General features: G+C 48.2%; 1 long non-coding RNA gene across 2 annotated transcripts; it reads right to left on the minus strand.

Moving 5' to 3' along the window:
* Positions 1–8610: 8610 nt before the first annotated feature.
* LOC143653499 (uncharacterized) lies at positions 8611–13881 on the minus strand. Of its 2 annotated transcripts, XR_013161333.1 has the most exons (4): positions 13680–13881; positions 12773–13071; positions 9509–9596; positions 8611–9333 (listed from the first exon to the last, which is right to left on the minus strand). It is a non-coding gene; the product is annotated as an uncharacterized LOC143653499 (long non-coding RNA). The 2 variants fall into 2 exon arrangements; XR_013161332.1 differs by lacking the exon at positions 13680–13881 and having other exon boundaries at positions 12773–13465.
* Between the last annotated feature and the right edge of the window lie 12158 nt (positions 13882–26039).

Genomic DNA, 26039 nt, shown 5'->3' on the forward strand with positions numbered 1-26039 from the left:
ATCTGGGTGCTGGTTACCTCAGTGGGCTCATGTTGCCTCAACTCGCCAAGCTTTTTGCTTAGGTGCACTTTCCATAAGAAGTGGGTTAGAAGGTGATCAGAGTCTTGATTAACTATGTAGCTTTCAAGTGTGACCATGTGATTATGAAAACCTAGTGGCTGATGCCCCTTTATCCAGGGTATGGACAGATGAGTAAAAAAATAAGGACAAAAAATAAATAAATAATAGGGAGGGATAGTGGTAAAATAAATTGAGTAGATTGAAATACTAGTGGTCAATGAGAGGGAGGATAAGGGATATAGAACGTGTGAGTTTTTTCTTTTTCTTTTTATTTCTTTTTCTGGAGTGATGCAAATGTTCTAAAAATGATCATGGTGATGAATACACAACTATGTGATGATGTTACGAGCCATTGATTATATACTTTGGATGGACTGAATGTGCATAAAGATATCTCAATAAGAATACTTTAAAAGAAATAAAAAGGAGTGTCAAAGCATGAAGATTCGATTTGAGAATATACACTCCGATTCTAAGTTGTTCAAATAGAATAACATACAATATCAGGTTGCAAAAATGCAAAGATCTTCTCTGGCAGATATCTGATTCTAGGGAAAAAAATAAAACCCATAAATACCAAAGTCATCAAACATATAACAAAATTTAATAAACAGTGTAAGATAAAGGGAAAAAAGGTGATCATAGTCAGCAATAATATCTTAATACTCTTTCATCAGCAGTAATAAATATATCACACCAATGCTAGGGATCAATAATGGGAAGGGATAAGGCATATGAAATTTTGGGGGGTTTCTCTCACTTTTTTCATTTCCTGGAGTAATGAAAATATTCCAAGACTGACTGTGTGATGAATATACAACTATAAGACGATGCTGTAAGCCATGGATTATATACTTTGGATAGATTGTATGATATCTGAATATATCTCAATAAAATTGCATTAATAGGGGAAAAAAGGAGGGAGTGCAAGGGTAGTTCAGCAGTAGAATTCTCACCTGCCATGCAGGAGACCTGGGTTCAATTTGCCACCCATGCACTCCCCCCCCCAAAAAAAAACATATCAACAAATACTGCTCCAATAATGGGATACTCACATGGAAAAAGAATGAAATGTGACCTCCGTCATACAGCATACAAAAAAGGGGGGGGGAAGGGAGGTAATAATTTATAAAGTGCACAATCTCATTAACAGAAGGATTTTTGGCCTACACTCTGCCAAAATGAGCCCTTCACCCCTGGTGTTAGATAATGACCATATATTCTTATCTCTTGGGGCCCATTTTACAGATGGTGGCTTCTCCCAGTCTGGGACCTTCTGACCCCCAGCTCTGGCTCACAGCAGTCTCCGAGGGTGCTGTTGGGCCTGTCCCCACACCACTTCCCACTGCCGGGTATGCTGCAGGCCAACTGCAGTCCCCATGGAAAAGGGCCTAACAAAGAGCCTCAGCCAGGTTCACACAAGTCAGGGAGAGAACGCATGAACGTAAAACACTGTAGAGCATGAAGGGGATTTGCAATGCCATGTGTTCAAGAGCTGCAATTTAGTTCCATCGTTCTACAGTTAGCAATGCAGAATGGCTTAACAATAATTATATATAAATTTATAGAATGGTCCAACAGAGATATTAAAAGAATGGAGGAAAAGTGGAGAACAATGCTAAAATGGATTCTAAGTAGAAAAATGGTAAAGGAATGCAAACATACATGCATATATTTATCTCTATATACTAGTTAAAGATGGGCATTTGCACATATTTAACAGTTAGATACATCTATATGTTGCTGTATATAGAAATACTATCTGGTTATATATAGAAATATAAATACTATCTGGTTATATAGGAATACTATCTGGTTATATATGGATATGAGACGTATACAGCAATTCAGTAAACATATCCAGATGATTAATGACCAGTTTAGTATAGTTTAGGACCTGGACTCACAGACATGCTTTTCCTGCCAAAGCTCCAGACAGGTAAAGCCACGGGTGGTCCAAGCCAGTCCTGTGCTCAGGGTCTCACCTGCTAGTGGTGAGAATGAATGAGAAATATGGTCAATTCTCAGCATTCACACAGTTAAGTTCTACACAGTGGCTGCCAATACCAAACGAGCTAACACTGAACCACTGCTCATGGGGGACATACAGTGCTGCATTCCTGCGGGTCTCTCCTCACAACATTTTCAGTAATGGAACAACACACAGCCTTTTTCTATGTGTGCTTCTGTTTAAAGACCCCTTACTTAATGGATATTTTTGTATTTATCAGCATTACACTCATGGCCAATAGCACAACTCATGTCTGAACAAAGCTTATCTAATGCATATATTTTCTCCGTAAAGCATGTCGCACTTCTTGTGCTTAGGAACACTGGACAGCATTTCAGCACTACACTCGAGAACCACTTTAAACAGCGAAATTAGCAAAGAAAGTGGGACGCATGGATGGCTCAGTAGCAGAGTAATTATGCCTGATTGTTGCTTCCGGGAAACCTCTTTTGCTGCTTAAATGTGGCCTCTCCTTCTCTCTAAACTCAACTCCCCAGGGGAAAATCATTACCCTTCCCCCTACATTCCACTCAGGGGCATGACAATGGGCCATGGCTCCTGGGAATGAGTCTGTCCCTGGCACCGGTGGGATCACCACCTTCCTGACAAAGAGGGGGTAAAACTAGTGTAATCAAATAAGGCATCAGAAGCTCAGAGAAAGCAAATGGAGTCAAGAGGCTATCCTGGAGGCTACTCTTATGCAAGCTTCAATTAGTGTTAATTGCCTTGGCTTGTTAAACTCCAACCAACAGCACTTCTGTTAACTCTTAAGAACACCTATGGCTCCAGCTCTATAAAATGTTTCAAGCACTAAGTTTTCTTTCCTGAAACCTGCCATTTCCAGCAGGTTCCTAGGCCAGATGAGTCCTGAAACCCAGAGGCACCAGCCTCTCCAAGACTATCAGCTAATCACATCCCCCTATCCTTTAGTGTGGAAGCCCCTTCTCGGCATGAAAGTCAGAATGGGCATTGCCCAAAGATCCCTACAGATTGGGAGAAGGATCAAAGGAGAAAGAGGAGGTAAAACAGAGAAAATAGGATTTAATGAACAAGTATGACCAGTGAATCATCATACTGATATTTCTTCTAGCCTCCAGCTAGAAGCAGCTAGAAGGAAACATCTGAAATAGTGGAGTGGTAGCTCATGACACACTCTAGGATCTGTTCTGTAACTGCTTGCTGATGTACACTTTGAAAATTATGCTTTTGCTTTCTTTTCTTGGTATATATATTATATTTCACAATAAATAAAAGTCTAAATTTAAAAAAATACAGGGAGGCACTGAGAGACACCAGGATATATCAGAGATACAGAAACAAAGATATGAAAACAACGCAGAGACAAAGAGGGAGGAGAGAAAACCAGAGAAAGAGATGTTTAAAGACCCAGAGGGGCAGAGAGAAAGACACAGGGGATTCAGAGACACAAAAAGCTAGAGGGTGGGAAGGAGGCGTCCCCTCTGAGCAGAGACTCCAGGCCCCTGGTGGAGGAGCATCCAGGAGGAGGGCCAGGCTCTCCCAGCAGACTTTCCCCATCCTCCTGCCCCAGCCCAGTACCCACTCTCGGAAGCTCCTGGCACCGCTGAGGCCTCGCCCTTCCTGGGCGGTTGGTACGAATGGGCTTGGAGGAACTTGCCGCAGGGTGGATTGGATGGCTGTGTCCGCTGGCTACTTCCAGCTTTACCGCTTCCCAAACTTGGCTGCCACTTGGTCTTTCTTCTCCTGGTGATTATCTCCCCCGTTTACTTGGTTAAAAGGAAAAGCAAGCAACCACAACAGAAAAACGTCCAGTAGCGCTTGCTCAGGAGATAAAGCTGAGGGTGGGTGTCCTCCCCTGACTCTCCCACAGTTCATAACCACGCGCTGCGGGGACCCCAGGCTGCTGGGCGAGGGAACTGGATTGAGCCACCGCGCAGCGCGCTCCACCGCAGAGCCCCGAGGACCTCTCCTGGTCCGGGCCTGAAGAACTAAGCCCGGGCACCCCGAGGGGCTCGCTGGGTCCCTCGATCTGGCACTCGGAGGCGTTCTCCCGTCTTCCTCCTCTTCCCCTCCACCTCCCCCTTCCCCGGCCACAGGCAGCATGCGACCCGCCCAGAGCCCTGGGCCCAGACTGGTGTGGACTGACAGCTTGGACTCTACCGACAGTCCTCCTCTGTGCCTCAGTTTCCCCAAATGTCAAATGGAAGACCGATGGCGTCAACGTCGTGACGTCGGGAGGACTCGAGTGAACGTTTTCGCAAGCGCGGGGACCTTGGTGTTGAGCTGGGGGAAATCACCCCTTCAAGCTGGAGCTGCGCGTCTGCACGATGGGCGCCACTGATCTAACCTCGCAGAGTGACGAGCGTTTCCTTGACCTTGGCGAGAAACCCTGAAGGACCTGGGACTTGAGCACTTGCCAAGGTGGCTTCCAGAGGGGCTTGTGCCAGTCCCACCCCTCCTGCAGGGCTCCCAGACATCAACTCGTCCTCTTCGCCCCTCTCCAAAGCCCAGCGCCCGCCCCCCGCCCCCCAAAGGAAAACTAGCTGCCCTTCGCCCACCCAGTAAGCGCCCGCCCTCCTTCTGGAGGTGAGCAGCCCTGGGCTCCTCCGCTGCCTCCTGCCGCCTGCGCTCCAGAAGAGTTCTGGCCCGCACCAGCAACGCTTCCTCTGCACGCCGGGCTGCCTTCCTTCCTGTCCTTTCCGCAGTAACCGCAGCCTGAACTGTGCGTTCACTTCCCCCCGTTATTTAGAGAACACTGTATCAGTTTCTGTAATCAAACCCATGTAGAACAGAACTTACATATTTAATACGATGCTACCCCTGCACAAACCAAAAACAAAATTTTTCAATGTTTCTCCACCAATATGACTGTTAATTTCTGTACAAGCCAACTCAGCAGGATACAAAGCGGGATACTTTTTCCGAAGTTGACAGCACAGCTAACGTTTCAAAAAATCCAAATTATATATATGTATGTATATATACTTATATTGATCTAAAAAGATGACTATGCATCAATAGCAGCAACAGCTTTTCCAGGTTCTGCAATCTCCTGAACAAAATCATACAGACGTCTAGCACATCCATTAAAAACAAACAAAAAAAAAGGTAAAAAAAAATCCCATAAAACCGCAAGTTCTGTTACTGTTATGGTACCTGGCATATTTTTTATTAGCTTCTCAATCATCACTTGGAAAGAAAACATTCTAGAAAAACGTCATTAAAAACAGGTCCTGTGCCCCGATGAATCCCAGAGTGATTCAATCAGTGAGTGGAAAAGTATTTGCAAAGCCCCCTTCGGGGAATAGGTGAGAACAGGGAGAAATTCAACTTCCCAAAGTTGAAAGGTAGAAGCACAGATCCAGCACCTGGCCGCAGAGCTCCAGGCCCAGCGCCTGCCCATCCGCACCTGCATCGCCCGTGTCAGGCCCTGCAGCGGGCTCTGTGCTAGCTGTCCTCGTGCCGGGAGACAGGTGCTGGGCAGCTGGAGCCTCAAGCCCCCTCCAGGACCAGAACACAAAGCTGAAATGAGTTTAAATTTTTTTTTTATTTCAAAATGTTTGCATTTTGAATGGGTATTCAACTTTTGGGAATTCAACTTCCCCAAGTTGAATTCTTGATATTCTCACAAGCAGTGTGGACAACCAAAGCTATAGGCTGAGCCCCCAGTCTTGGGGTTTGTTCATATGAAGCTTAACCCCACAAAGGATAGGTCAAGTCTACTTAAAATTTAAGCCTAAGAGTCACCCCCAAGAGAGCCTCTTTTGTTGCTCAGATGTGGCCTCTCCCTCCAGCCAACACGATGAGCAAACTCATCACCCTCCCCCTCTCTACGTGGGACATGACTCCCAGGGGTGTGTACCTTCCTGGCAACATGGGACAGAAATCCTAGAATGAGCTGAGACTCAGCATCAAGGGATTGAGAAAAACCCTAGAATGAACTGAGATTTAGCATCAAGGGATTGAGAAAACCTTCTCCACCAAAAGAGGGAGGAGTGAAATGAGACAAAGTGTCAATGGCCAAGAGATTCCAAACAGAGTCGAGAGGTTATCCTGGAGGTTATTCTTATGCATCAAGTAGATATCATCTTGTTATTCAAGATGTAATGAGAGGCTGGAGGGAACTGCCTGAAAATGTAGAGCTGTGTTCCAGTAGCCATGTTTCTTGAGAATGCTTGAATAATGATATAGCTGTCACAATGTGACTGTGTGATTGTGAAAGCCTTGTGTCTGATGCTCCTTTTATCTACCTGGTCAACAAAGGAGTAGAACATATGGAATAAAAATAAATAATAGGAATTTAGTTTGAAATGCTAGTGATCAATGAAAGCAAGGGGTAAGGGGTATGGTAGGTATAATCTTTTTTTTCTTTCCTGCGTTCATTTTATTTTTCTATTGTCTTTTTATTTCTTTTTCTGAATTAATGTAAATGTTCTAAGAAATGATGAATATGCAACTGAGTGATGATATTGTGAATTACTGATTATGTATGTTGATGTTTTATTTTGTTTCTTTATTTTTTAATAAATAAATAAAAAGTGGGTACAAGTCTGAAACTGTTGAACTGTGTTCCAGTAGCCCTGATTCTCGAGAAAGACTGTATAACCATACAAGTTTTACAGTGTGACTGTGTGATTGTGAAAACCTTGTGTTTGATGCTTCTTTTTTCCAGGGTATGGAGAGATGAGTGGAAAAAAAAGGGACAAAAATAAATAATAGGGGGAGATAAAGGGTAAAAATTGAGTTGATTGATATACTGTGGGTCAATGACAGGGAGGGGGTAAGGGGCATGGATGCATGAGTTCTTTTTTCCTTTTTCTGGAATGATGCAAATGTTCTAAAAATGATCAGGGTGAAAAATACCCAACTATGTGATGATACTGAGTCATGATTGTATAATTATGGTAGGACTATACATGTGTGGATATTTCTTAATAAAAATATCTTTAAAAATAAAAAGATGTTTTAAAAGATGAAAAAAATAGTACGAGTGCTATCATCGATCGTAACAAACATCCCACACCAATGCAAGGTGTTGTAGTGGCGAGGTGTATGGGGACCTGCATTTTATGCATGATTGTTCTGTAAACCCACAACTTCTTTAATTGAAAAAAAAATTTTAAGTGTCTACAAGGTATTTTACCTTCACAGGGGGGATAAGCTATGTGCATTCGCTTTTTTTAACTGTATCTATTCTGCTACTTTCATTTATGGTTTTACTGCTTCTACAGCCTTGAGCTTTACCGAAAGGGCATTTCTGTACACCGTTGGTCCGTTCTACTCTCGTTTTCCACATCCTTCAACGTGGGTGTGCAAGACTGCTTCAAGCAGATCAAAAATGCCCCGATCAATTCTCTTTGTCCTGTCAATGGAGATTTTTTTTTTCCATTTAAATCAGCGCTGTGCATACCAGGAAGCTGCTGAAACTTAAGATTTGTGATACCCTCACGGCTGGGCTCGGCCCATGCCCAGAATCTCCCACCCCATGCTGGACCCCCCCTCCTTCTCCTTCCCCTGCATTTCCCCACCTCCAGCCACCCCACCCCAGCCTCCAGCCCCTACCAAGGCCTTCGGAGAGCAACACGGCCAGTAAGCACAGACAATTTAAAGAATATTTAAGATCGGACTCTGCGAAGGGAACCCTAAAACACCCTGAAATCTGACTGCTCACTTACGGAAGGCACTCGAGAGTAGTCTTCCCAAATCCAGCAATAGCCAGGAAATTTCCAAGGCACTGCTCACTTCAAATTGTGAAGCTGAAAGCAAGTTTTCTAAATATCAGTGAAACTTTTTAAAGGGTAGATCAGACATTTAGAAGACTCGGTTACCTTCCATCTGTTCTCTCTGATAGAAATCACTCAGATTTTACATTTTGACCACTTAAAGCATTCTAAATCATCATCCTATGAAGCAGTGACCTCGCAATTCATTTTCAATTGGTATTATTTTTCTGAATTTTGTTATGTTTATATGTGTCAGCTTTTAAGATTTTGCATTTGTTTTTATTTCTTTAATCTTTCTAAATAGATATAAACTTCCACTCGAGCACGTTGTTTCCATAACTTCATGTTCTTTACTCGTAGAAAGAGACCCACATGGTACCCATCCACTCCCACAAGCCTGGATCTGCCCTGGCCAATCTTCTGGGGCAGGTGTATCTGATTGTGGGAGTGGGATGGGTGTGAACTCACCTGGGGCAGCACTGCTGGGTCACAGTGTTTGCCAATTGTCTTTCCAAGGCAGGTGCGACTTAGAAATGGAACTGAGACCTTGTACTTCCCACCCTGGCCAAGCCTAGGGTTCCAGCAGGGCCACACCACTGTGAAAAGGTGGAATACAGACAACTTGATCCACATCTAGAGGCAAAACTGGTTCTCCAAGTCCTCTGTGGTAGAGGAGATGGCTTTGGACTCTCAGGGTGGAAAATCCCAATGTTGAGCATTGGAAGTTAATATATTAATATCTTACTAATCTATTAAGAACTTAGAGACAAGTAATAACTCTCAAGAATTTATATATCAAACTACAAGGCATTTTAATTTTATATGATAGGAAAAACACTGAAACTACTAACTGATTTTTAAAAGATGTTTGTTGGGGTTTTTTTCCTCCTATTACTAAATTTCAACTTCTTCATAGGTCTTTTTAGTTCTCTTAGTAAACATTGCTTTCAGGTACTCTTTTTTTCAGGTCTGACTCTTGGAGTAGAACATAACACTAGCTATTTTTATTGACAACACAGCATGACAAAAAAATGCAAAGTGTTGCAGCATTTTTAAATTTTTTAATTAGCCCCCACTTTGTAGACAAGGAATACTGTTCACAATCTCTGGCTGTATTTGAATTCCAGACACTGAATGCAAATTCAATGCGTTCTTTACTTGAACAGTCAAGCATCTGAAAAGTACAGTCAAATCCTATCCTTTCCTAACAAGTGCAGGGAAAAAACAGCTGAAATATTAGATAGTTTCCAAATCGCAGTGCCTGTGGTCTTTGAGCCACTGTGTTTACAGGCTTGGAACTTTAACAGACATTCAATGCCTGTAAAAACACTCTTAGAGTAAAAACATTCTTTTACTCATTACTACCAAGTAAGTGATACTACCTATCAGACACTTAATCTAATTATAACTAACTTATATTTACAAAGATGTAGATAAAGAAGTTTGATGGAGAGACATTTCTTGGAATGAGAGCCACTAGTTGAAAATAAGGAACTCTTTTCATAAATTATGCTCTACTCGAAAAGCCGGCCATGCATTTGACTTCACAGGTCAACGTAGCTGAAAAACAAATGGCAAAGGGAAATTTACTGTGCTGCCTTACACATGTTCTAAGCCTATTTTTCTATCACTCTCACCTCCAGTCTACAAAAGCGACCCTCCACCCATCACCCCTACATCCTCAGCCTGCTTGATGTGGCTGCACTGCACACCAGTACTGGAATGACTCTATCACCTATTTTTTCTCCTGCTTGTCACCCCTCACTGTGATGTCAGCTGCATGAGCACGTGCTTTGCATCACCCACTTGGGAATCCCCAGCACCTGAAAAAGAATCAGGACTCAATAAATATTTCTTAATCAATCAGTAAATACTGCATAATAATATTAGAATGGAAATCATTTTAAAGTTACAAAATCACATTTAACTTATTAGAGAAGGAAAGCCTTATCATATGGCACAGTGAAACCAACATTTCAACAATCAACACCCTCATGAAAATAAAATATACTTAGGCAAAAAACATCTAAATATTAATCTCACACACATACACCAAAGAGAAATTTTTAAACTGTGTGTACAAATTCTGTAAACATACTAAAAGCGAATCAGTTGAGCACTACAAATAAGTGAAATAGAACAATGACAAAAAACTGTTTTAAAGATCACATTTAAAATAAACTACATTCACAGGTGGCTCGGAGAGCAGCGGTTGAAGCTGGCGCCGGGGGCCACCAGCCACAGCATCTGTGCATCACTTGATCTCTCTGCACCCTGATTCCTCATCTTAAAACCTGGGTGACAGCAGGCTGCCCTTGCAGGGCTGTCGTGAGGATCATGAGCTGACACGTGGCGTCAGGGACAGCCAGCCATGCGGCGTGCACTCAACACGCGCTCTTGGGTTCTGTGACCTCAAGCACACCCTGTGCTAAGGAGACACAGAAAAGAGGGGAGTGTGTCTCTGCCAGATTCGATGGCTGAACTATAAAAGATTTTCCAACATAAATACATGCCATGTAGGTTTAATTCCATGGCTGATAAAAGAATGAAACATCAGTGGTGTGGAATAAACTAATGGAAAACAAGAATTGTTTATGTAAATCTCTAAGTGGATGTGGTCAGAATAAATAATATGATATTGGGGGGGGGAACAAGTGTTCAGTGGTAGAATGCTCACTTGCCATGCAGGAGATCCAGGTTTGATTCCCTGCCCACGCACCTCCCCAGAAAGATAATAATAATAATAATATGGTATTTGGATTCCTCTGGATATATTGAATCTTCTAAATATTGTTTGTTAAAATATCAATATTAAAACATATCAGAAAATACATCCTTTGCACCTATTTAAGCTTATGATGAAAACCTTTTCTTTTCTTTTTTTTTTAGGGGTGCATGGTCCGGGAATCCAACCCAGGTCTCCCGCACGGAAGGCAGGCATTCTAACCACTGAACTACCCGTGCACCCTGATGAAAAACTTTTAATTGCAACATACAACTGCACAAGAGGTAGGTTTTTAAAAAATGCAAGAACTAAAACTATAAAACTCCCAGAAACTGTATAACTTCTGAACCCCGAAGCATCATATTGTGTGAAATAAGCCAGACACAAAAGGCCAAATATTGTGTCTTTGTGTCTCACTGATATGAAATAATGAGCACATTCATAGAGTCAGAAACTAGAATACAGACTAACAGGGGCTGGGTTGGGTTGGTGTGCTTGTGTGAAAGGATGTATGTCCCCTAGAAAAGCCATGTTTTAATCCTAATCCCACTTTGTAAAGGCAGCCGTTTCTTCTAATCCCTATTCAGTATTGCATGTTTGAAACTGTAATCAGATCACCTCCCTGGAGATGCGATTTAATCAAGAGTGATTGTTAAACTGGATTAGGGGGAACGTGTCTCCACCCATTTGGGTGGGTCTTGATTAGTTTCTGAAGACCTATAAAAGAGAAAACATTTTGGAGAATGGGGGAGATTCTGAGAGAGCAGAGAACAATGTAGCCACGAGAAGCCGAGTCCACCGGCCAGTGACCTTTGGAGATGAAGAAGGAAAATGCCTCCTGGGGAGCTTCATGAAACAGGAAGCCAGGAGAAGAAGAACAGGAGAAGCAGCTAGGAGATTATGCTGTGTTTGCCATGTGCCCTTCCAGATGAGAGAGAAACCCTGAACTTCATCGGTATTCTTGAACCAAGGTATCTTTCCCTGGATGCCTTTGATTGGACATTTCTATAGACTTGTTTAATTGGGACATTTTCTCGGCCTTAGAACTGTAAACTAGCAACTTATTAAATTCCCCCTTTTAAAAGCCGTTCTGTTTCTGGTGTATTGCGTTCCGGCAGCTAGCAAACTAGAACACCTGATAAAGGAGAGTTAAGGCGTAAACTGTATAGCTTCTATTTTGGTTAATGGGAAAGTTTTGGTAATGGATGGTGGTGAGAGTAACATTATGAATGTAATTAACAAAAATTTTTAAAAATAAAACGAAATAGGACTGTACAACACAGTGAACTGTAAGTGAAACCATGGACCACAGTTAGTGGTACAATTATAAAAGTGTTCTCTTGTGAATTTTAACAAATGTACCACACTCATGCAAGATGTTTATAATAGGGTGTTACATAGGAACTCTGTATCTTACATATGATTTTTGTATAAACCTACAACTTCTATCACTAAAACAAAAAAAAAAACATAGTTACCATATGACCCAGTAATTCCATTCCTAGGTATGGACTCAAGAAATATTAAAACGTATCTACACAAAAACTTGTACATGAATATTTATTGCAGCATTATTCATAATCAAAAAGGGAAAATAGCCCAGATGTGGTTGGGATCAAAATAGTATGGTATTTGGATTCCTCTGGATATATCGAGAGTCTTCTAACTACTTTTTGTTAAAATATCAATGTTAAAACATAGCAGATATCCATCAACAGACTGTTGAATGGATAAATAAATTGTGGTATTTATCCCCATACAATAGAATAGTATTCACCCATAAAAAGAAATGAAGACTCTGGGATCTATCCTGTAACTACTTGAAGAGTGCTTTGAAAACTATACTTTTTTCTTTATTTTTGTATATATGTTACACAATTTTAAAAGTTTAAAAAAAAAAGAAAAAGGAATGAAGTGCTGACCCATGCTACAACGTTATGATAACTGAAAGAAGCCAGTCACATACGTAGAAAAACAACACACACACTATCCGGTTCCAATTCATATGAAAATCCAGAATAGAGAAATCTATAGAGACAGAAAGCAGGTAAGTGGTTTCTTAGAGCTGGTGGGGAGGGCTAGGGGCATTGGTGGATAATAGCTAAAAGGCACACATTTCTTTTTGAGGTGATAAAAATGTTCTAAAATGGACTGCGGCAATGGTTACACCTATATACGAATATACTAAAATCTTAGACTGTACAGTTTAAATAAGTGAACTGTATGATATATGAACTACATCTCAATAAAGCTGTTAAAAAAATGAGAACAAACATTCAGAAACCACTTCAGTACGTGGGTGTGAGAGTGTCCCAGCCGGAAGCAGCCGCATGAGCAAAGACGTTTCAGATACTTCGAGGAACCCAAAGGACTCCAGGTGGCTGTGTTGGAGACGGTGGAAGCGTGCCAGCTGACCCAGTGGGAGCGGGAGGGACAGTGCCAGAGGTGGCTCTGGCAGAGCCTTGAGTGCCATCATTCGTGCCTCGTGTGAGGGGTTAAGGGCAGGTAAATTCTAGCACGATGCCCAGGTCGTTGGCTTTAGCACTTGGACGGATGGTTGAGCAGGCAGAGCACTTTAAAGAGAAAACCAATTTACTTTAGGAAGTGTTCTGCTGGATGCCAGAGAGACACTCCTGTGGAGACGAGAGGTGGGCGCGGAGTCTAGAAATGAATGTCAGAGGCGAGAGTTGCAAGGTCAACTCTAGAAGGCTGCTGAGAGGTATTTTTAGGCTCTGGTTATGCATTTTTGCATGCATTGAGAGATCATTCAGTAATTTGCCATGCATCTTGTCCAGTAGTTAACTCACACATCCACCCGGCATCTCCCCGCGGTGTGCCGTGCAGGCGCACGGACCACCGCAGTCATGGCCCGGGGAGAAAAGGGAGGCCCGAGGCCCAAGCAGACACCCGCAGCTGGGGCGCAGGGCCGTGGAGAAAGCGGCACAGCGCGCGGGGGCGGAGAGCGGCTGGGCCTGCAAGCTGGCCTCCTGGCCGGGGAGGACGCAGCGGGGCCCCCACGGGACAGGGAGGGCCCTGGATTCCAGCAGCAGCCCGAAGGATAAGGGAGGGAGGCAGGCGCTGGGACCGGCTCGACCCCGGCGCGAAGGGAGGCGCGCGCCCTCGGGGCGGTGACTGTCCGGGGGAGAGGCCCAGCAGCGTGGGGGCGGGAGTCCCTCGGCACCTGCGACTACGACGTCCCTGCAGGCGATGGGAGGGAGGTGCCCCGGGGTGCGCCAATCAAAAGGCCAAGAGGTCTCCGAAGAGGTGAAGGGCACGGGGCGAGGGTCCTGGGCAGGAGCGCGGGTCCCGCAAAGGCCCAGACGGCCGCGGCCGCTCGGCTCCGGGGCCGCTCGTCTCCTTGCGGCCTCCACCCCCACCCTTCCAGGGGCGCCCAGAAGGACTAACCGAACGGAGCCGGGCGCGAAGCCCTTCCCGCGGGGCCCCGCCCCCCGGCCCCGCCCCCGGCGCTCCGTCAGTTATTCCTGGTCTCTACAGTCCGCGCCCGCAAGAACGACGAAGCGACGCGAACCCGCGGCTATCGCGGGAGAACCGAGGAGCCCGGGGGCGCCCTAGAGCTACTGCGCAAGCGCGGCGGGCTGCGGTTGGTGGCGTTGACTGGCACGCGTGGCGAACTGGAGCAGCCAATCCCCACCAAGAAGAAAGTCCCGCCCCACTGGCTGCTGATTGGCTGGCAGCCACCATAGTACTGCTCCGATTGGCTGCCCCTCTGCCCCTCGCACCAAGGAGAAAGGGAGGGTAGCGGGCTTGCGTGTGCTGCGCAAAAGCTGGCAGGGACAGGTGGTGAGCGGTCGATGGTGCAGGAAGCCCTAAGACGCCGCCCTCTCCCCAGCCGCAGAAGACCCTCCTGAGGCAGGGTTCCTGGACGTGGAGCTCCCCGCCCCGCAGCTGAAGCGCTTCAGCATGGCGTGCCCCTCGAGTGGCGCCCCCCCACCCTGCCTTGCACCCGCGCACCTGCCGACCTCGCCGGGCAGTCCGGGGGAGCAGGCCACGCGAGGAGGCCGAAGTCCAGGCCGCCCGCCCCGGCCTCCTCCAGGCAGTCATAGGGGCCGCGCCTGGAGCAGGGAGACGAGGAGGAAGCCCAGGGCTCCGGGGGGTGCACGTGGCGTTCCCTTATTTCTTCTCCTGACCTGGGAACGGGTGCAGTTCCCTCCTCGGCCTTCCTGGGCCCCCGCGGTAATGGGGAGTTTCCCTCCTCCCTCGCATGCCTGGAAGCAGAACATGTGGGCCTTCCCCTCTGCCAGAGACAGGCCACCCTGAAGCTAGGGGAAAGCTGGCATCGTGCGCCCGCTTAAGTAGCTGTCTTGTTATTACCTTTCTTTGGAGAAATTGTTCTTTCAAAGACATACCTGTCTTCCAAAAGCGATAGGTGGGTGTTCAGTTTAGGAGTGTGGGGAGGAGCCGCGGGAAGTGGCTGGAGAACGAGAGGGAGGGTGGAAGCTGCTTTCAAGCAGCTTTTTTCCCCTTTCCTTTGGCCGAGGCCCTTTGTATCTTTTGCATAGTTGAGTCCAGGAAGCAGAAGAAAGTTGAGAACGGAATCTGGCAGTGTCTGACTTTTTTTTGTTTCCAATTTTTTTTTTAGGGCAGTTGTAGGTTTACTGAAAAATCACACGTACAGAGTTTCCATGTTACCTCACAACACACACATACACACAGTTTTTCCTGTTATTAACATTTTCACAGTGTTTGTTACAATTGATGAGCCAATATTATTATAATTATTAAAGTCCATAGTTTGCATAAGAGTTTAGTCCTTGTGTTGTACAGTTCTGAAAGCTGGATTGTTGGTGTTTTTTTCCCCCGTTCTGGTAACATAAATATGCAATGTAAAATTTTCCATTAAAGCCACTTTAAATATATAGTTCAGTCGTGTTCATTACATTCACAGTGTTGTGCTGCCATCACCACCATCTGTTACCCAAACTTTCCATCAAGCAAACAGAAACTGCACCCTTTGGGCATTAACTCCAGGTTCCCCTCCCCACCTATTCTGCTTCTGTCTCTCAGACTTCATCCCTCCACGTTACCATCCATTAACCGCTCCTTTCTAGCCTTCAAACGTGTGGAAGCTTCATTTCCAGAAATCAGTGCCTCTCACGGTGCTCTCCTATGATGCAGTAGCTTAGAAATCAGACCCAAGATGGGTGAGTCCAGGGATTCTGATTTGGGATGGATGTCCAGAAAGCAGGGTGAGTTGGCCATTCCCCTTGAAAGCAGATCCTGAACACAGCCTTACTGCCAGTCCAGCCCCTGCTAGAAAATTACCCTCAGGGATCCTACAGAGAGAGAGTTCATCCCAAATGCTTCCGATACACAAAGCTTTTAAAGACTTCAATACTCAACTTCATTTATAAGTATTGGGTTTAATATCTAGGAAGATAAACTCTTTAACCTAATAACTCTTTGTCTTTGCCCCTCTTCCAGTGTGGACCAGCTGTTTGGGCTGCCTTGGTTTACCAAGCCTTCTTTGATAAACACCAAGCAGTAGAAGGATTGAAAAACAGGAATTTATTGTCTCACAGTGTTGGAGGCCACAAGTCCAGCATCAAGGTGTTGACGTGCTTTCTCGAGTCTGTGGCATCCTGGTGCTGGCGTGCAGCAGTCCTCATGACCTCTTGGCTAACATCTCTGCCACTCTCACATGGCGGTCGGCCTTGCTGATCTCCTTTTGTGACTTTCTCTGACTGTGTTTGAATTTCCTCGGCTTTTAAGGACTCTAGTCCTATGGATTAAGATCCATTCTGATTTCATTTTGGCCTCATCTAAATTATATTTTCCAAGATCCTATCCACAAATGAGTCCAGACCTTAACTACTACTAACATCTTCAAAGTCCCACTTACAAATAGGCTCACACCCACAGGAACATGGATTAAAATTTGAATATGTCTTTTAGGGGGTAGATGTTCCAATGTTCAATGCCTGGTCTTAAACTCTACATAAACTGAATTTTTTTTAAATTTATTAATTTAAAAAAATTAAGAACAAACAAAAACATTAACATATAATTCCGTTCTACATATATATTAAGTAATTCTCAATATCATCACATAGTTGCATAGTCATCATCTCTTAGAACATTTGCATCAATTCAGAAAAAGAAATAGAAAGACAACAGAAAAAGAAATAAAACAATAATACAAAAAAAAAAAGATTATACATACCATACCCCTTACCCCTCACTTTCATTGATCACTAGCATTTCAAACTAAATTTATTTTAACATTTGTTCCCCCTATTATTTATTTTTATTCCATATGTTCTACTCGTTTCCTGACAAGGTAGATAAAAGGAGCATCAGACACAAGGTTTTCATAATCACACAGTCACATTGTGAGAGCTATCTCATTGTTCAATCATCCTTAAGAAACATGGCTACTGGAACACAGCTCTACATTTTCAGGCAGTTCCCTCCAGCCTCTCCATTACTTCTTGAATAACAAGGTGATATCTACTTAATGCATAAGAATAATCTCCAGGACAACCTCTTGACTCTGTTTGGAATCTCTCAGCCATTGACACTTCCCTCTTTTGGTCAAGAAGGTTTTCTCAATTCCTTGATGCTAAGTCTCAGCTCATTCTAGGGTTTTTCTCAATCCCTTGATGCCAAATCTGAGCTCATTCTAGGGTTTTTCTCAATCCCTTGATGCTGAGTCTCAGCTCATTCCAGGATTTCTGTCCCACATTGCCAGGAAGGTCCACACCCCTGGGAGTCATGTCCCACGTAGACAGGGGGAGGGTGGTGAGATTGCTTGTTGTGTTGGCTGGAGGGAGAGGCCACATCTGAGCAACAAAAGAGGCTCTCTTGGGGGTGACTCTTAGGCCTAAATTTTAAGTAGACTTGACCTATCCTTTGTGGGGTTAAGTTTCATATGAACAAACCCCAAGACTGGGGGCTCAGCCTATAGCTTTGGTTGTCCACACTGCTTGTGAGAACATCAAGAATTCAACTTGGGGAAGTTACATTTCTCCCCGTTCTCACCATTCCCCAAAGGGGGCTTTGCAAATACTTTTCCACTCACTGATGGAATCACTCTGGGATTCATCGGGGCATCACTCTGGACAAACCAACAAATCTCATGTCCTACCTGAGATTCCAAGTACTTATGGTGTTCAAACTATCTACATAAGTTATATTAGGAAATGCACTAGTCAAAATATAAATTTTTGTAACAAACATTACATAAACAATTTTAAAAGCCGAGAAGCACCATGGAAAATTTGTAGGTAACAATGCAACATGTTCTCACTGGAAATCCTCCAACATCCTGCTCTGACCCCAGCTCTAGGCATACTGATGGTTCTTGTCCTTACTGACTCAAGGATTCCATTCAAAGGCTACTTATTGGTGTCCATGCTGGCTCTAGAAATCAGGGAGGTGAAATTCCTGCCTTGAATGAATCACCATCCTTTGAGAGAAGCAGGTCACAAAGGAAAACAAACACGTAGTAATTACATAGCGAGATAAGTGTTTTGAAGGAGACAGAGTTAGGATAACTTTCCACAGAGCAGTCAGAGATTGCCTTGCTGGGGACGGAACATTTAAGATGAGGCCCCACAGAAGAGCATTTGCAGCTGGCTCCAAAGGGAAATGGGCTTGGCGTGTTCCAGGAACACAAGAAGTCCCTTGGACTGGAGCTGAGAATGGGGGGAGGGGCAGGGGGCGGAAGCAGGGGGAACGGGAAAGGGAAGATACAGACTCAGTTATCAAGTAAACAATTATCAAAAACACATCATGAACACTCCCACTCTCTGGTACCTGCAGAGAGACACAGGCCATGAGGCCCGAGGCCCAGAGGGGAGAGAGGGTGATGACGCTGAAGCAAAGAAAGCTGCGCTTCGTTTATTTGTCTAATTCTCCTTTCGAACGAGTGTGATACCCACAGAAAGGTACATCAGTAGAAACGAACTGTCTCCCCACCTCACCCCTCCTGGTCTCTCCTGCAGCCAGGTCTCTTCCCGAAGGTAAACCTGCCACCTGTTTCTCAAGAGAGCCCCTGCATAGATGAGCATCTACAGATGCTTTCTGATTTTGCACAAATGACAGCACATTGTTCACACTGCTCCATCCCTTTTTACACTGAAAAATTTGTCTTGCAATCAGTACTTGTTGAGTTTTCTCCATCTTTTTAGTGACCACACATTTGGGTGGAAGGTGTTCCCCAACTTTCCTGTCTCCCCTATGCCACCCCTGGTGGGCTGCGCATGTTGGGGGCCTGCCTGGTCCCTGTGGGCAGTGAGTCTGAGCCCCTGGGGCAAAGAGAAAGGACAGTGTCCCCTCTCAGTGTTTCCCCCGTGCCTAAGCCTTGCCTGTTCAGGACAGAGAGGGACGGGGCGGGGCGGGGGGGGAGCTCCACGTCTCTGAGAGAGATGTTTCTTTACCCACCCCAGGGATTCCCTAGCCACTTAGTTCCCAGTGGGATGACCAAGCCCAGTTTACTCTGTTCCCAACTCCTCCCCCTCCCCCACATCTCCCACACCTCTCACCACCCCCACCCCCACCTCATTCCTGGCATTCCCGCACTCCCACCCAAGGATCTCCTTTGCCCTTTGGACATGGGAGGAGCCGTGGGCAGCCCTCCAGCTCGCCTGACCCTGTGCAGAGGGGCTGGTAAGTCCCTAGAGGGAGCTGCCCAGAGGAGGCCATAGAAGCCCCCTTTCCTGTTCACCCTCCCCAGGGATGGGCCAGCTTCTGCCCTTAGACCCTCTTCATTCTGTCCCAGCTCCACTCTAGCAAATGAAGGCCCATCCCCCTAGTCCCTCGCCCACCAAGACCGGTGATTCCCACCTCCTTGCCATCTACCCTCATCTGCCCTCTGGGTAAAGACATGAGTCCCCCATTTAGTAGAGAGGAACTGAGTGGGGGGGACTGTAGAATAGAGAAGCCTGGGGTCACCCAGGGTCAAGGACCCAGCTCCTAGACACGTGGTGGGGCGAAGGGTAGCAGAGCTTGGACAGCAGTGCACACCCTAGGGCAGACGGCCCTACACCCTGTCCCCCTGCTGTGCGATTGGCCGGGACCCCCTAGGGCCTGCGGGGTTTCCAATTCGAGCCATCAGCCTCCCCTGGGCTGGGTGGGGAGCTGGGCCAGGACAAGGGGAGAGTAATTCCAAGAGGTACTTCAGGAGGTCACAGTGCATCCCCCTGCCCCCAAACACACACACCAGATAAACACCCCGTCTGAGGAAAAGCAAAGGATCCACAAGGAAATTAAGCCTCAAGACAAGTCCCCTGTGCCCCACCCATTCGATTGTCCCCAGGATACTCCTAGGTAGAAATTCTGGGATCCCCACCATTGGCAGAAGAACCCCAAAACACTTGCCCCATGTCAGCACACCTTCTAGGCCTCTCTTTTAGGATCTAGGGAAACTAAAGAAGCTGAAAGTCCACCTTCTCCTGAAGAAGGGGTTCTAAGCCTGCCCTCCAGCCCCCGCCCCCCACCCCACCCACCTCAGCCCCCTTTCCGTGCAGGCCCATAGGAGCTAGGCTCTGCTCTGGGTGGGGCAGGGCCCAGTGAGCTCCTCGGGAGCACCTTGGGGTAGAGGCGCTGCCGGATCTCAAGGAGCCGGACCAGTTCCCTGCCTGTGGTGCTGCTGCCCTGGGTGGGGCTGCTGGGTTTAAAGAGCCGGAGCCCACCCGGGCGGTCTGCAGACTAGCGGCCTCCTCAGATCTGCTCTCTGTGCCCAGCCCTCTCAGGTGGGTGACTCGCAGGTGAGTGGCTCTCAGGTGGCAGGTTTCTCCTCCTTTCCACCTCTGGCGGCCTCCCGGGATTACCAGGAGGAAGGCAAAGGTGAGGCTGGCACTGCCTGTGCTCTGAGGCTGGGGGTGGGGGGTTGTTCCAGGGACCACTTTGAGGAAGTGGTGGGTGCCCAGGGGTTCTGAGTAGCCAAAAGAGTGGAGGTTTGAGGTTTGAGGTTCAGAGAAGTGGCTGCAGGGGTCTCCTGAGGGCTGGAGGCTGCTGCTGCCTTAGGACACACCCAACCTCGACTATCCCTAAGCCAGTGGGGGTGGGAGCTGGAGGAAACGGGGCCAGCCTTCGGCTCCAGGATGTGTGGACTGGACTGGAGACCCTGAGGACCTAGGAATTCCAGGACGCCAAAGGGTGAGAGAGGTGGACAGGGAAGGCCAGCCGCAGAGACGGCTCAGCTCGCAGGACAGACGCAGCACCCCAGTTAGAACCACGGCCTTTACCACCGGCCCCTCCTCCTGTCGCCATGAGCACCAAAGGAGTCCGGGGATTCATCTGGGCGTGCACGCATGGATAGGAACAAGTTGTCAGCGACTGCTGCGCGCGGACTGGTGCTCCGACCCCTTTAACGCAATGTTATAGCCTTAAGAGGTTTCTATTGTCATTGTAATTATCCCCATTCCACTGAGGCTGGGAGAGGTTAAGCAACCCCCCGGGTCACCCCAATGTTAAGTGGCTGAGAGGGGATTAGAGTCCTGGCTAGCGGGCCTGAGGTCTGAACTGTCTTTGGGTTTATAGGATTGGTAAGCACTGCCATCACTGTCTCAGCAGGAAAGTCGGGAGGGGCCTTATCTCCAGGGACTAGCCTCCCCGAGGACATTCCTGCCATGGGGCGAGGGGTGGGGGATGAGGGTGGGGAGGAGTGGGGGAGGATCTGCATTCTGAAAGTGGAATTTGGGGCTGCTTCAAGCAGGGTCTATGGGTGGAGCCAGGGTAGGGTCTGGCTGTGGCCCAGCTCTGGCTGCAGCCGGGGACGGCTAGGCGCCGGACTCTGAGTGTCCACTGTGGGGCTCTTTGGGCGTCCATCCAGCCTGATGGTGCAAGAAGGTACAGCTCAGAGGCACCACGACCCTCGGTCTTTGTGGGGGCTCAAGAGGCAGATGCCTGAGGCTGAGTTAGAGCAGCAGGCCAACCTCTTGCTCTCCCTGGGCCCTCCGAGGACACCTCCCAGCATGCCATTTTTTCCTCCTATAAATTGGAGGTGACAATAGTATTCCCCTCATGGTCGCCAGAAAGGCTGTGACAAGCACTTCTATGGCACTGTGACATGCAGGCGCTGGCTCAAGCAACCTGACTATATATAACCTGGATCTACAGAACTCATTGAAGGGGTGGCCTCAGCAGAGCCACCTGCCCCTGCCCCTTCTCTCTCCTGCAGTCCCTGTCCTGCCCTCCCTGTGACAATGGAAGCAGTGACCTGGGGACTTCTGCTGGCAGGTGAGTCCCTGAACCAAGTCACTCCTCGAAGCCTCTCAGGGGCCCACGTGTGCTCACCAGGGCAGCAGGGACCCAGAACTGCAGCTCCCAAAGAAGGCGCGATGTGCAATAAGTGTCTTCTCATTTAAAACTGCCAACTTAAAGAGACATTTTAAGGAAATAATAGTGCAGGTAGGACACGGATACTGCACAATCTGTAGCAGTGCTTCCTGAATTTCTGAAGTTTGGAAAGCTGTAACCATGTGTTGACATGAAAAGAAAATCACCCCACATTCTTCAGGAGGCAGAGAAGTAGCCAGGCTCTGTGCAGGAAATTTCCCAGGAAGGGTGAAAAGGTACCTTCAAGCCATTCCCACCAGAGACCAAGAAAGCATGGCATGAAGTTGAGCAAGCAGTAGGAAAATGAGAAGTCCAAAGGTGTGGGAGACCAAATCCCAGGGCTGCTTGGGGCTGAGGAGGGTACCAGGAAGGGAACCCATAACAGCAGTGTGCCCCCCAAATTTGCCTGGTGGTCATCGCTTCTCTGGTGCTGGGGGCTCCTGCTAGCCGACTTACAAATTAACACCACCTTTCTCTGCTTCTGTCCCCAGGACTGCCTGCTTTGGAAGCCAATGACCTGGTCGGTGAGTTAGGCCCCAAATTGTCCTGCCTATTCTGCCCCTCCTTTTCCCTCTAAGACCCCACCTCCTGTCTCCCAGTTTTAGACCTTGCTCTTTCTTCTGCCCTGCATTAAAGACAGCCCCTTCTATTATGGTAAGAGCTGACACTCCATGCCCCCCCCAACTCCTGCCATCTGAGACCTCTAATGCCAGATGAGTCGGTGAGGGGTGGCATGGAGCCTGATGGGAGGGAAGCGGGGCTGGTGGGGGCTGGGCTGGGCACGGGGGTGGGGGTGGGGGGGTGGTTAAAGAGTGAACACAATAGATGAAAAGAGCCAGAGGCCAGCAGTTTGGTGGTGCCTCAGAAAGTAGTATAGAACTGCCCTATGACCCTGCAATCCTGCTTCTAGGTTTAGACCCTGAAGAAGTGAGAGAGCAGGGACAAGGACAGACACATGTAACCACTGTTCACAGCGTTATTCACTATCACCAAAAGGTGGAAGCAACCCACGTGTCCATCAACAGACAGATCAATAAAACAAAGCCCGGTGTATATACCCAATGGCATGTTACTCAGCTGTGAAGAAGGAATGAAGTTCTGAGACATGCTACAACATGTATGAACCTTGGGGACACCATGTTGAGTAAAATAAACCAGACAGAAGAGTACAGACACTGTTTGATTGCACAGACACGAAACTCTCGATGTTCCCCTAGACTGAGAAGGGGTCCAGTTGTGCGGGGTGATCTGTGCAGGGATCCTTTGCCTGGCTGGTATCCTCTTAATCCTGTGTGAGTGCCGGACCTGGGGGCAGGGAGTGGGGGGGGGGGGGTAGGAAGCTGCCAGAGGACTTCCACTGACTGCTCACCTCTCCCTGAGACAGGTGGCAAATGCAAATGCAAATGCAAGCCCAGTGAGAAGAACAGGTAAGGCCACTACTCTGTCTTGCAAGCTGAGCAGACCTCTTTGGGGTGTAAAACCCTAAACCTTGGAGAGAAGGGACAGCCTTTGGGCTGCTCCCAGAGTTTTCAGTGAGATTTATCCACAGATAGTCAACGCTTTGAATTGTGTGCAGAAATAAAGGGGTAAAGGGTTGGGTGGGCTTCAGACCCTGAGGCTAATCTGATCCTGGTTCTCTCTCTAGTGCCTTCCCTGAGAAAGCCTCTTGGCTCATCACACCAAGTTAGGAGCGCTTGGAGGAGGCCGGCAGGACTCATCTGTGCCTGTGTGTCAGTGGGGACTGGCCTGGGCCAGCCTGGACTGGGGTTCATGTGAGCGAGGACCTGACTCCACCTCTCCCCAGGCTCTGCCAGTAACTTCTGAGCACAGGACCAGCTTCCTGGGACCCGCACATCTGTCTCTCCAGAAGCTGGCCCTCTGCTTCTGCTCCCTCCCCTTTGGGGCCCTTAACCTCCAGGACAGTCCTCCCAGGCGCTGGTCCTCAGGTTCCCTTCTGATGTGGGGGGCAGGTTGTACAATTAATTTTATAAGTTAAAGAGATCCCACCTCTACCTCAGTGGCCTTGTGACTGTGGGTCTGGTGGAGGAAGGACAGGCTGGCCAGGCCCAGGGGTAGCTGGTGGGGTCCGTGGGTTGCCTCAGGCTTCCCGAGACCAGGTGTCTCCCCTCCATCTGTGCCTGGGCCCACCCCTACTATGCTTCCACTTTGAAGGGGTCCTGGTCACTTATCTTTGCCCAGAGAACCCCCCCCCCCAAGGCATTCCCACACCCTGTGAGACTGCCTGGAGACCCCTGATGTTCCAGTGACTCAGGTGCACATCACCTCTATAATCTAGGACAATCCCTAGTGGCTCACCCTCCCTCCCCCATCCCCCGACTGCGTGACCCCACCTTTCTCAGTGGGTGGCTCCTATCACCCACACAGCTCAGGATAATTCCTTCACTGACCCCATTCACAGTGGGACACTCTCTGGCGATAAATTTTTTCCAAGAGGCCCCATGGCCTCTACCCCTGGTAATAGCCTGAGGCTGCACAGTGAGCTACATACCCGGGCGAAAAGACACATAGCAGTAGAATTTGCAGACAGGGGCATTTTATTCGGACACCAAAGTTTTGCTGCAAGCAAGAGCACTTGCAAAAACAAAAGTAGCTTCGGAGTTCTAGGGATGGCAAACGACTTTTTCTGGACATGAAGAGAAAGTTAGTTTGATTCCTATTGATTGAACGGGGATTTGCCACTCCCATCGGCGGGTTTAGGGTAGGTGGGCTTTAGTTTGTATGTACCTAGTCAAAGGTAATGAACTAGGACTTGATTGGCTGCTGAGTCAGCGGCCTTGGTGGTGATTTCAAATTTCAAAAGATATTAGAGGGAATTCAAAGAGGAATTAGGGCAGGTCTTTTTTTTTTTTTTTTTTTTTTTTTGGTTCTGAGGGGTCCCCAGGGCTTTCTCTTTATAATTTTATCACCAGGAAACCTCACATGGTGCATTTTAGAATCCAAAACGTTCTATGCAAATCTGGGTCGCTAGATATGTCAATATTCACTCCTGAAACACCCCGCTCCCACATCCCTGCGTCCCACGAGGTGGGGCGTCGGGGCTCGAGAGCGTGGAGGGGTCTGGGTTCTGGCAATCTCCATCCTCTCGCCCCGTCCTGGGCAGCCCGGGGTGGGAGGAGCTGAGCACAGCTTCACCTGGGGTCCCGCTTCCTGCCGCCGCCCTGGGCCCAGCAGGCCCGTGGGGGCCAGGCCACCCCAGCTCCCTTCCCGCTGTGCGGCCTTCCGGCAGGGCAACTGCCCGTCTGGCTCCTCCTCCGGGGAACTTCTCCACCCCCTCCCGCCGCCACAGCCCCTCCGGATGGGGCCAGGCCCACTGTCCCGAGGTGTTCCTGGGTTCCAGACTTGAGTCACAGCACCCGTGGCCGGACCCGGGTCGAGCCCCCGGCAGCCCCGAGGTTTGCAATCAGGTTGCTCCAACCGCCGAGAGCGCTTGCAGCAGGGCGCGAAATGGGGGCGGCTGGGAGGGGGCGGCCCTAAGGCTGGCGCTGAGCGGAGGCGGGAGCTCCCGAGGGCCCTGGCCGGTAGTCAGTCTGGGCTCACCGTGGCCACAGCGCCCTGGGGGCCAAGGGGAGCGGGCGGGTTGGGGTGAGATGGTGGTGCTGGAGAGTGGGGGACCAGGGCAGCGAGGAGAGGGGAGCTGGGGCGGGGCCTCGGTGTTAGGCCGAGGAGACGCGGAGGACAAGATGGGGAGGCTGCGGAAGCGGGGGCGCGCGAGGCGCTCGTCGCGTATCTGGACAGACCTCTAAGACTGGGCGTTGATAACTGCTATGAAGAAAATGAAACGAGTGTCCTGGAGGACGGGCCATGCGGGCAGCACTGGAGTTGCGCTCCGAAAGCCTCTCACGGTCCCAGCCCAGCCTTCAAAGGTGAATGGTGAGAGCCACCCAGCCAGCAGAGACTCCCAGCAACGTGCAAATGGCCTGAGGCCCCCAGAAGCCCGACTGGAACGCATAGATGAGACCCGGAAGAGGTGCAGGCACTGTGGGGGGCACTGTACCTCCCCCATTATCAGAGCTTGACTGAGCCGCCCTGGAAGCTTAGCCGCCGCAGGGGTGGACGGTTGTGCAGCCTCTCGCGGCAGACCCAGACATAAGAGCTGAGCAGGGACGGTCCCCATTCTTGCCGAGGACGCACGGTGGCTTCTGAGGGCTTTTCCTTCCTTGGGGTAGAGGGGAAAGTCCCTCCCCTCTTTGGACGTGGGAGTGGATTGCATTTGAGAAAT

The sequence above is a fragment of the Tamandua tetradactyla genome, chromosome 13, assembly GCF_023851605.1.
Source record: "Tamandua tetradactyla isolate mTamTet1 chromosome 13, mTamTet1.pri, whole genome shotgun sequence".
Taxonomy (NCBI): domain Eukaryota; kingdom Metazoa; phylum Chordata; class Mammalia; order Pilosa; family Myrmecophagidae; genus Tamandua; species Tamandua tetradactyla.